Here is a 12,732-nt window from a genome sequence, read left to right as displayed (position 1 = left end):
GCTTTGTACTTTTCAAAGTCTGATTTGTACCGAACAGACTAGTCAAAGGCAAGGGTTGAAGTAAAGAGATTAGGAAGCTGTTACGGTGGTTCAGGCAAGAGGCGGTGGTGGCTCAGCCTGAGTGGTGGCAGTGGCCGCAAAGATGTGAACGGACTCCAGATACATCTTAGAAGCAGATATGACAGGGGCGCCTGGGTGGCTCAGTCAGTTAAGCGTCCGACTTCGGCTCAGGTCACGATCTTGCGGTCCGTGGGTTTGAGCCCCACGTTGGGCTCTGTGCTGATGGCTCGGAGCCCGGAGCCTGCTTCGGATTCTGTGTCTCCCTCTCTCTCTGTTCCTCCCCTGTTCTCTCTCTCTCTCTCTCTCTCAAAAATAAATAAAGATTAAAAAAAAAAGGAGCAGATATGACAGAACTCTAGGGACTCCGTGAGGGGCAGAGGGGGAGTGAGGAACTATGTACGTGATGAATAATTAGTAGACGGCACGGCCGTGTGCTGAGATGGGGAAGGCTGGGGGCAGAGGTACAGCTTTGGATAGTGGAATCAAAATGTCGTTTTTCTGCGCAACACTGAGATGACTGATAGACGCATTAATGGCCCTCCCAAAGATGTCCGTGCCCTACACCCTGGCACCTGTGAGTATGATCTCACGGGGTAAAAAGGGATTCTGATGCTCGACGTCATATGACATCAGGGAACGGCAGATGAAACCAACAATGAGATACCACTCAACACCTGTTAGAATGGCCCAACTCCCAAACACTAACGGCACCAAATGCCGCCGAGGACGTGAAATGACAGGAGCTCTCATTCGTTGCCGGCGGGAATCCAAAATGGCACGGCCACTTGGGAAGACAGTCCGGTGGTTTCTCACAAAACTAAACACCGTAGGGTCTGGCAATCTCTTTCCTTGGTATTTACCCAAAGTTGTTGAAAATTTATGTCCACACAAAAAACATGCACACAGATTTTTAGCAGCTTTATTCATAATGGCCCAAAGTTGGAAGCAACCCAGATGTCCTTTAGCGGGTGAATGGATACATAGACCGTGGTCCATCCAGACCGTGGGACCCTACTCACCACCAAAAAGAGATGGCCTGTCAACGATGAAAAGACACGGGAGAATGAACCGAAGTGCATTTTGCGCAGTGAAAGACGCCCATTTGAAAAGGCTACCTACTGTACGATTCCAACCATAGGACGTCTTAGAAATGGCAAAACTATGCAAAAGCGAAAAGGTCGATGGTTGCCAGGGGTTGGGGAGAAAGAGGAAGAGGGGTGAACAGGACTTTCAGGGCAGTGAAAATACTCTGTAAATTACCGTAATGACAGATACCTGTCATTACACATTTGTCCAAACCCACAGAATGTACAACAGTAAGAAGGAGCCCTCATGAAAAGTATGGAATTGAGGCACCTGGGTGGCTCGGTCGGTTGGGCGTCCGACTTCGGCTCAGGTCATGATCTCACGGTCCGTGGGTTCGAGCCCCGCATCGGGCTCTGGGCTGACGGCTCAGAGCCTGGAGCCTGCTTCCGATTCTGTGTCTCCCTCTCTCTCTGCTCCTCCCCTGTTCATGCTCTGTCTCTCTCCGTCTCAAAGATAAATAAACGTTCAAAAAAAAAAATTAAAAAAAAAAAAAAAAGAAAAGTATGGAATTGGGGTAATGATGGTGTATCGATGCAGTCCATCGACTGTAACCAATTTAGCATTCTGGTGCTGGATGTTGAAGGCAGGGGAGGCTGCGGGGGGGAGACGGAGGGGCAGAAGGCGTATGGGAAATCTGTATACTTTCAGCTCAATATTACTGTAAACTTAAAACTGCTCTAAAAACTAAAACCTATTAAGGGAAGGGGGTGGGGAGCCCTCTAGATGTGACTAAATTAAAGATCCGGAGATGGGGAGAATATCCAGAATTACGGAGGGAGCTCAGTGTAATCGCAAAGGTCTTTATAGGAAGGAGCAAACGGATCTGGAAGCCAACAGAGAAGGTAAAATGGACGGAAGCAGAGGTCAGAGAGGAGAAAAGATGCTATATTCCGCTGGCTTTGAAAATGGAGGAGGGAGTCCCAAGCCAAGGAATCTAAGCAGCCTCCAGGGGATACAAAGGCAAGGAAATGGATTCCGCCCCTAGAGCTTCCAGAAGGAGCATCTGCCATCATCCGGATTTTAGCCCAGTGAAACTGATTGGACTTTGGACCTCCAGAACTAGAAGATAAATTTGTGCTGTTTTAAAGAAACTGAGTTTGTGGCATTGTGTTACAGCAACAATAAGAGACTAACACGAAGACCTTAAGACACGCCTCCAAGTAGAGATTTCCAAAAGGCACTGCTTAGAATCGTGGCACAAGTGTGGCTCTGAGCTGCCTAGCAGCCAATGCAAAAAAAGGGGGGGATGCAATCTGGCATACATTACACCGTGTTCATAAAATACAAACGACCCATTTGCGCATGAGAAAATGTTCCCACGAATCTAAAGAATCCTAAAGAAAACAGAGGGCAATACAGTCAACGATGTTTCCCCCAAAGAGTCCATAACACCAGTGAGAAGAGGACTCTTGTTTTCAAGGAATTTAACAAGCTACGAGGGAGAAAGAGACATATGCTCTGGGAACTCTAATACAGAGTGTGCAAGGTGTTTTGGAAGTACCAAAAAAGGGAGAAAAGTAGGAAATAATAATAGTGTTCTTTTCTTGTCAGTCATATCCCAAACCATGTGCTCCTGAAAACTAGGTTAGCTCATGAGTTTCTTCAACCAGCAGGCCCCTGAGAGGATGGCCCTTAGGGAACAGCACACGCAGTGGCCATGGGGCAGCCCCAAGACAGGGTCCCCAAGCAATAAAAAATGGTTTACGCTCTCTTGGCTTTATGTCTGGCCTCTTTCCAGCCTGTGCCACCTCTGAAATCTGTATTATATTAGGCATTTTTTTTAATGTTTTTATTTATTTTTGAGACAGAGAGAGACAGAGCATGAGCAGGGGAGGGGCAGAGAGAGAGGGAGAAACAGAATCCGAAGCAGGCTCCAGGCTCTGAGCTGTCATCACAGAGCCCGGTGTGGGGCTCGAACTCATGAGCCATGAGATCATGACCTGAGCTGAAGTCAGACGCTTAATGGACTGAGCCACCCAGGCACCCCAATTTTTTAATTTTTTTTTTTTTTTAGTTTTTTTAATGTTTATTTATTTGTGAGAGAGAAGGAAAGAGAGTGAGAGCACACATGGGGGAGGGGCAGAGAGAGAGGGAGACACAGAATCCGAAGCAGCCTCCAGGCTCTGAGCCATCAGCACAGGGCCCAACGCAGGGCTCGAACTCACAGACTGTGAGATCATGACCTGAGCTGAAGTCGGACGCTTAACCGACCGAGCCACCCAGGTGCCCCGATATATTAGACATTTTAGATGGAACCACACGGAACCACATGAAACGGCTGATACTCAACATACGTTTTACCTGGAAACAACGGCAATTTCATATGACTCAATCTAATTCTTGGATTTAAGCTAATATAAAATGCCTTGACTATATACTAATACCATCTATATAATAATACCATTTTACTTGGATAATTGTTTTCTAGTTACTAAGTATCTTATCAAAGATGACTTTGAGAAGTATAAGGGAGAAAATAAAAACTTTCCATCATCTCAACACCCAGAGAGCCTGTTAACAAGTCTGCCGTAGATACTTTTTACTTACAAATATATGCACGCTTTCTCCTTTAAAAAATGGGATTTGAAAACCGCGTGGCAGATTGAACACATGCATTCGTTCATATCTGCTCCCCACCAAGCCCCTCTAAAATGGCACTAAGGAAATACACAGTGTAAACCCACAGGGTTGAAAAGTACAGAAGAGGAAATGGGGGCAGATAAGAGCGGTCAACAAATGCTGGAAACTGACGAAACAAATGGATGTTGGAAACTGACGAAACAAATGGATGCCCCCCGGCTGATGTAGCAGATCAGAGAAAAGTGGAGATCCAGGCTTTCCAGGCAGAAGCCGTAAGAAGCAAGCCAGCGTGTGCCCGGCAACTCCGAAATACCTCAGGGATCGGATGCATCGCATACCTGTGACACCCAGGGGGGTGGGTGCTTCTGGCTAGGACCAAACAGGAGGAGGTCTTGAAACTTTATATAAGAGCACCGGGTGTTGTATGGAAACCGATTTGACAATAAATTTCATATTTAAAAAAAAGAAAGAAAAAAATAATAAATAAGTAAATAAATAAATAGTGCTATACTGAGGTTTGTTTTTGAAATACTGATTAATGGCAGGGTGACAAATGGACAGAGACAGGGAGGCTAGCCAGGAGCCCGTTACAGGAGTTCAGGGGAGGGATGCCAAGGTCATGAGCCAGTCAATGGCAGTAAGTCATGTGAGGAAAGCGGGGACACTGGCTCATTAGCAGATAAAGTCCACATAACTCTGGCATCAATTAGATGTGGGGATTAAGAGAGAGGAAGGAGTTAGGAAGCCTCAACAACTTTGAGTCTTGAGTGACCGGTCAACGCCAATACCATGAGTGGCCATAAGGAACACAGGAGAATCAGCGTTGAAAAGACAATGTTGGGAAATGTTTGAGTTGACTCCTGGACAACCCACTGAAAATGTTGGAGGGAATTGAAAATAGGCTCAGCAGCGCCTAGGTGGCTGAGTTGGTTAAGCGTCTGACTTCAGCTCCGGTCGTCATCTCGTGGTTTGTGAGTTCAAGCCCTGCGCTGGGCTCTGTGCCATCAGCTCGGAGCCCGGAGCTTGCTTCGGATTCTGTGTGTTCCTCTCTCTGCCCCTCCCCTGCTCGCGCTCTGCCTCTCTCTCTCTCTCTCTCTCTCTCTCTCTCTCTCTCTCTCTCTCAAAAATAAATAAACGTTTAAAAGAAAAAAAGAAACTTTGTATAAGAAACAAGTTAACCTTTAGATCCCCCCCCCCTCCTCCAGCCAGGCAATTCTCCTTCCCCTATTGCAACAGAAAACAAGAGACTTGACTTTCAGGAGAGAGAGGGTTTTGAGAGGATTTGTACTCAGAGACAACAGTCACTGATGGGGGCAGGAGTGAGGACCACACTGAAAACAGAGGATTAAGACACGCTCCTTGCATAATAGATTTGATGAGTCCTCAGTGAGACGACACATCCCCAATCACCACTGACCGTAATCAAATAGGGGAAGCCAACATTTGTAAAGCCCTGCCCATGCGCACTGGCATTCCATAGGGATTGATGTGCCTCGCCCTTAAATACAACCACACAGATCGTCGGGTTTCAGGCACAGAAGTCAGACCAAAGGGGGAAAAAAGGAATTAAAAAAGGAATTCTGAAGACACAGAGACAATTTTGCAATCTCATCGAAGACTTGGGGAGTCTTTTTCCAACGTCATTCAGGTCGTTGTCAGAATTCTGTTCCTTCGGCTCAGTCCGTGAACTTCTGACTCTGGCTCAGGTCATGACCTCACGGCTCATGCGTTTTGAGGGTTTGAAGTCAAATGTTACGTGGTTCTTCCTAGATGTGGGGAATGCTGCACTTTCCACAAAGTGGCAAACCACCCCCCGCCCTCCCCCCCATACACCACAAAGACACGCTACACAACCAAAAAACGTCAACACAATTAAAAATATACATACCATTCCGATCTATGAAGAAGCTCTGCCCGGTGACTGAAAATTACAAGGGAGAGAAGGAACTGAGATGTCACGCAAACCCCAAGCACCGAACATCCTGGCCGCTTGCTCCCCCCGTGGAGACCAGAACCACGGCGGTCAGCTCAGCCACACATCGGGTCGCGTCCGCAAATCCACTAGATCAACTGAGGCTCCGCCTTTTCACCAAAGCTTCCCCACGGGCAGGAGTGGGATACGGGTGCTGCCCACGCCCCTCGTGAGGGAGCACTACGTAACTACCCCACCGATGAGCCCAACTCCTCTTCACCTCGCATTTGACGTGTAACGAGGAAATCCGCTATGTAAGCAAACCCGTCGCGAATTCTAGAACAAAGCAAAGACCTCGCGTTGTAGAAATCCCCAGCCCGTAAGAATCTTGTGTAGATGTGGACGTTCACTTACGGGCCTGCTTCCAAGAGGGCTGGGTGCTCAGTGTGTGCTCGGCACCACGTCCGACCTCAGGGAGTTCAGGGTGCGAGGAGACCGACAAGTTACCTGCCGTGGAAGTTCGGCAGGAAGGTCACTGGAGGAGGCCCAAGAAAGGGAGAGCCAGGGACACCTGCACAGAGCAGGGGACACCTAAGCTGAGTCTTGGAAGTCTTGCCTTGGGCTCGGGAGGAGCTGCGTTCCAGGAAGAGAGAATGAATAGTCCACTAAAAAGGCCAGAGGAAGCAAAACACCGAGCATGGAAATAACATCAAGGAGTTGAGCCTGTGGAACGTTAGACTAGACAGGACAGGGCAGCCGGGCTTTGGATGTTCAGTGCTTCCCACGAGTCAACAATTTTAGGTGGCACGAGGGCTAACGCTGGTTATCGTAACAGAGAAGTGTAACCAGCATGTGAAACCCATGCCTTTAAGGACACGGTTTCTTAGGACCAAAAAAAGTAAAACTAGGGGCACCTGGGTGGCATCCAACTTCAGCTCAGGGCATGATCTCACGGTTCGTGAGTTCGAGCCCTGCATCGGGGCCTCTGCTGTCGGCCCGGAGCCCACTTCAGATCTTCTATAACCTTCTCTCTCTGCCTCTCCCTCCCTTCCTTTCTCTCTCTCTCTCTCAAGAATACTTTTTTTAAGTAAAACTAGAAAAGAGATGTCGCTTACATTAAAATGTTAATAAGGCAATGGCGAAGGTAGACCTTGAACCTCACAAAGGCAGGGAGATGACTAGCGTTTAGCAAAGTTGCCATGCGTGATGAGTCCTGGGGCAAGCAAGCGGACAAGCCGATGGGAGCACCATTTTCGGGAGAGTGCTATTTAGGAGGCGTGGAAGCTGGGAGGGAAAGCAACGGGAGGCAGACAGGCAGGGAACAGCTGCAGCTCGCGAGGGGTGAGGGAGAGCCACGAGGGGCATCGGGGAAGGAGGACACGGCAAGGGTGAGAGCTATTTAGAGGGCAGGGTCCACGGAAGTGGCAGTCCCTGGCGTGGCTGTCAAGGGAGAAGGCACATGCGGTGATGGTCAAGCATCTGGCAGGACGGCCCGGCAGGTGGCTGGACCGCTCTCCAGGACGGAACAGAGAAGAACCGGGAGGAGCTGGCTCCATGTTCCCCACGGGCAGGGGCATTAAGGCCCAAGAAGAGTCAGCAGTGCACAAGCCGGCTGTGAGCACACCCTGGGACACCACCCGAACATCGGGAGCTGGCAGCCGGGCCGGGTAGATACCCGGTTCGGTGACCTCTGGCCTCGCACGCTGCTGAAGGGATCAAGAGGGCGACACGTTCCCCTTCGGCCTGACAACTCAGTAAGTTCGATCTCACAGGCCCAGCAGCTGCTCTGCTGTCCCGCTGCCAGGCGAGGAGGTTGGGGAGGGGGGGGGGGCGGTTATTAATTAAGATGTGCGGTCTAGGTGACACCCGATAGCACTGCTGTGTCCTCGGGCACAGAGCGGCCCGTGTCTCGGACTTAAAGGGCAAAAATTGAAAGCCACGCAACCTGAGCTCATGAGCTCGCGCTGCCCTGAACATCCGTGCCCGGATCCCTGAGCACACCCGCAGAAGTCATGTCTGCACATTCAGTCCCTGCAGCCTGCGGAAACCGAACACCTTTCTCCGCCCACCTCCAGCGGCACCGGGAAATTAACACTCACCCAGGTATTGGTCATAATTAAACTGAACAAAAAGACAGCTGCTCCTACCTTTCTTTTTTAATCACCAACATGCAGCCCTAGGGATTACTAGCTTTGGGGTGATTTAGGGAGGATTACTCTTTCATTAGTGTCTGGGGTCAGTTCCAATACAATGTCATTAGAGCCTTTTAAGAGACCCTCCTGGGCCAGCGGCCCATCCCTTTCCATGTCTGAAAGGTTAGATTTTACAAAGCCACGGGCAACCTACTTATCAGGCCCCCCACATGCCTGTGATTTTTCACCAGAAATACCACCCCAAGATGAATTCTGCCCACGTTCTGCAGACATTCTGCTCTGAGTTTCTAGGTGAGAATGGCATTCTAAATCCCCCGTTCAGACTCCAACAACGATAAGAAGGAACAGCAGTGAGATAGGAATAGGGCTGTCCTTCGGTGTTGACAAAGTTGAAAGATCTGTGACATCCCTGTATAGCTATCCACCGTACGTCTACCGACCACACCCCTTCCGCAGCGAAATCAGGGACACACACACGGTGACACGGACTTTTATTCAATCAGCAAACGCTCGAGTGTCTATGGTCCTTCAGGCGGTTTGCCGAGGGTTGGGGATACAAGGCAAAAGTAGGCAAAAAGAGACACAGCCCGTGCCTTCGCGGAACTGAGTCTGCAAAGGACAATGGCACGCGTCAGGGAGGTGAGGGAAGGCCTCCCAGAGGATACGAGGCTCACTTTGAAATCTGGTGGGCAAGCAAGATGGGCGAAGAGGAGAAATCCGGGCAGATGGAACCACATGTGCAAGGCCCGCATGGCGTGACGGAAAGAGGCTCATGAAGGCCACAGGCAGGCGGAAAGGGAGGCAGAGGCTAGACCATGCAAGACCCCGCAGTCTTGTGGGTCAAAGTACGCAACACTGCCTCCTCCTAAAAGTAACCACTCTGGTTACATTGAAGAGGGGTGGACAAATTAGGAGCGTTTCCTTACCTCCAACAGTGACGGTGGTAAGTTGGACGCATTACCTCTGCTCTGTTTACAATACCCACCTTCCCACCAATAGCCACAAGGACCTCCAAAGACGTTCACAGCAAGTTGGAGCCCAGGCAGACACACAATTTGGGTGGCTTTTCCCTGTGTGCTTAGTCAATCTCCGTTTTTCTGCCCATTCATAAGAATCGCTTGGATTTTCCTGCACTTTTAGATCAGCTGCCGAATTTTTATTTTCAGGTGAACTCTGCACTTTCTATAAATTTCTCAATTTCACCTTGTACTTCCTCTTGAAGAATGTTTATGAAAATGTTAAAATAGAAGCAATTTCAAAAAAAAAAAAATAGAAGCAATTTCAATTTTGATCCCCAGTGGACTTCACTATTCGACATATTCCCTTCTTTCTTAGTTTAATCCCCTGAATCCCATGAGAATTCAAGTTTCACTTGTTTAGAAAATGAAACGTTTCTCTCTAGAAACTTGTTAGTGATTTTTTTAAAGCTATTTTCCATTGATTGATTGTTTTATCTCCCTTGAATCAAGCTCTATGATATTCTAACTAGAAGCTAACATTTCCTCCTTCTTCATGAGTTAGCTTACGGATAAACATGACTCCAGAAAACAGAAGCATGAGTTCTACGCAACAGTTCAGAAGTAAAGTTGAAAGTAGATTTTTGGGAGTGGAGGGATGGGCGAAATAAGTGAAGGAGATTAAGAGGTACAAACTTCTAGTTATAAAACAAGTGAGTCACAGAGATAAAGAGTACAACATACAGAATGTAGTCAATAATATCGTATTAACTTTGTACGGTGACAGATGGTAACTGGACTTACCACGTGAGCATTTCCTAATGCATACAATTGTCAAATCATCCTGTTGCATACATGAAACAAATATGATATCTGTCAACTATACTTCAATTTAAATGAATGAATGAGGGGCGTCTGGTGGCTCAGTCTGGTAAGCGTCCGATTTTGGCTGAGGTCATGATCTCACAGTACTTGAGCTTGAACCCCGGATCAGGCTCTGTGCTGACAGCTCGGAGCCTGGAGCCTGCTTCAGATTCTGTGTCTCCCTCTCTCTCTCTGCCCCTCTCCCGCTTGCACTGTCTCTCAAAAATAAACAAACATGAAAAACGTTTTTTTAAATAAATGAAAATAGAGTGCAGAAAAAAAGAAAGACTTTCAATTATTCACTATGTATATGTGTAAGTCTAATGAGAACAGTCTTTTATAATAAAAAACACACATGTGTATATATGAATAACTAAAAGGTTTTTTTAACGTACAACTGAAGTATTTTACCTAAGCTACATGTAACGTTATCTTCTAATACTAAATTCTGAAGCAGAAAAATTTGAAGGCACCCAGCAAACTACTCTGGCTATGAGGAAGGTAAGAAGAATGAAATCAAATTTCATTTGATTTGATACAACTTGAAAGAAGATGGCAAATAAATGTGAGGGGCTCCTGGGTGGCTCAGTCAGTTGGGCATCTGAGTTCGGCTCAGGTCATGATCTCACATTCCGTGAGTTCGAGCCCCGTGTCAGGCTCTGTGCTGACAGCTCAGAGCCTGGAGCCTCTTCAGATTCTGTCTCTCTCTCTCTCTCTCTCTCTCTCTCTCTCTGCCCCTCTCCCGTTCACACTCTCTCAAAACTAAATAAACATTTAAAAAAAATTTTTTTAAAAAGGAGAATATGTGAGAGATGAGCGAAAAATGTCAAAACCAAAAAGGCTGAGAAGGGAACTAAAATGGTCATTGCCTTTATTAGTAAAAGCTTAAGAATTTTAGGGGCACCTGGGCGGCTCGGTCAGTTAAGCATCAGACTCTGATTTCAGTTCAGGTCACGATCTCACGGTTCGTGGGTTTGAGCCCCACATCTGGCTCTGTGCTGACATTTCAGAACCTGCTTGGGATTCTCTCTTTCCCTCGTTCTGCCCCTCCCCCAGCTCATGCTTGTTCTGTCTCACTCAAAATAAATAAATAAAAACTTTAAAAATTATAAAAAAACATAGAAAGGTCATTTGTGGCTATGACAGAACCTCAAAAGGTGATAGGAGGGCATTTTTGTTTCCATTAATGGCAAACCAAATAATCTGGAACGAGTCCGTATGCTGAGGACAAACAGATAATCTGAACAAAACATAATCATCTACTTGAAGTCATCAGAGAGCCAACAAGACAGCAAAGAACTGCAAGGTCAGGACAGGCAGGAAGACAGAGGTTAGGGAAGCGATTCGGGTATTTGCAGTGCTTCTCCCGGGAAGGTTTTGCCGATGGCAAAAGAGGAGGCTAACGATCCGAAGCACTTTGAAGGCCTCCTGAGTCTCGAGGGGCGGGGAGACTAGGGTGCAAAGAGGTCGAACAGCTGATACAGCTCCTTCATCTTTGCATTTGGCCTTGAAGAGCTGTGCCCCAGGAGAGTGAGCCAGGAGTAACCTTGGCTGGTAGTCACCTTGAATTTACCCTGAGTTGCCGGTACCCCCCAACCAGTTGCCAGAACACATGTAAATGGTCTCTGGAAGGTCCCGGGCTGCAAATTATTTCAACTAAGCTCTCTGCAAATGCAGCACTTAGCACATGATAAAAATAGGCAGACAGGGGGAAAAGACAACAAAAGGAAAACCACGAAAACCAGAAAAAGCAAAGGACACTAGAAACAGAACTGCAAAGGCTTCAGATGATGGATTTGACAGACCCACGCCGGCCATTATCAGGGAGAAAAAAGACAGTGTAGGCTGTTGGGATTCTCTCTGTTCCTCTCTGACCCTCCCCGTTCATGCGCTTCCTCTCTCTCTCAAAATAAACTTTAAAAAAGGTAAAAGGAAAAAACAACTCTGAAGAAAGCCAAGGAAGTGACACTATAATGCCAGGATAGTCATCTTTGAAGGTGGGGTAAAGGAAGTAGTAACTGGCCAGGAGCATAAGGGAATGTTGAGATGCTGGCAATGTCCTATTTTTTTTTTAATGTTATTTCTGAGAGAGGGAGAGGGAAGAGTGCAAGCAGGGGAAAGGCAGAGAGGCAGAGAGGCAGAGAGGCAGAGAGGCAGAGAGAGAGAGAGAGAGAGAGAGAGAGAGAGAGAGAGAGAGAGAATCTGAAGGAAGCTGTGAGCTGTTAGCACAGGGCCCAACATGGGGCTTGAACCCACAAACCATGAGATCGTGACCTGAGCCAAAGTCGGACCCTTAACCGACTGAGCCACCCAGGCACCCCTACAATATCCTATTTCTTGACCTGGGTGGTGGTTATACCATCACTTTGAAATAACTCGAGCCATACCTTACTGTGTTTTGTATTTTGTTTCTGTGTTTTATTTTTTTGTTGTTAAAATAAACAAGTATTTTAAAACTAATTGAATGGAAAGAATAGTTAAATCCACATTATAATTCACATGTCTCTCTCAACAATTGATAGAAATAGACAAAATCAGTATGGTTAGAACTTGAACAACACTGGAGCACCTGGGAGGCTCAGTCAGTTAAGCATCCGACTTCAGCTCAGGTCACGATCTCACAGCTCATGGGTTCGAGCCCCGCATCAGGCTCCATGCTGATGGCTCAGAACCTGGAGCCTGCTTTGGATTCTGTGTCTCCCTCGCTCTCTGCCCCTCCCCCTCTCATGCTCTGTCTCCGTCTCTCTCAAAAATAAACATTAAAAAAATATATTTTTTAAAGAACTTGAACAACACTGCCAACCAATTGGCCTAATTGATATTTATAGAACACTCCACCCAACTGCTGAATACGCATTCTTTTCAAATACACATGGGGCATCCACCAAGATAGACTATATGCAGGACCTAAAACAAGTCCCAGTACGTGTTAAAGGATGAAAATCATTTAGAATATGTTTGCTGACTACAACAGAATTACAAACCAGTAATAGATATCTGGAAAATCCCCAAACATCGGAAAATTAAACACACATCTAAGTAACCAATGGGTCAAGGGGCACCTGGGTGGCTCAGTCGGTTAAGCATCTGACTCTTACTTTCAGCTCAGGCAACGATCTCA

The sequence above is a fragment of the Panthera tigris genome, chromosome F3 (genome assembly GCF_018350195.1).
Source record: "Panthera tigris isolate Pti1 chromosome F3, P.tigris_Pti1_mat1.1, whole genome shotgun sequence".
NCBI classification, from domain to species: domain Eukaryota; kingdom Metazoa; phylum Chordata; class Mammalia; order Carnivora; family Felidae; genus Panthera; species Panthera tigris.
This window is presented reverse-complemented; position numbering follows the sequence as displayed.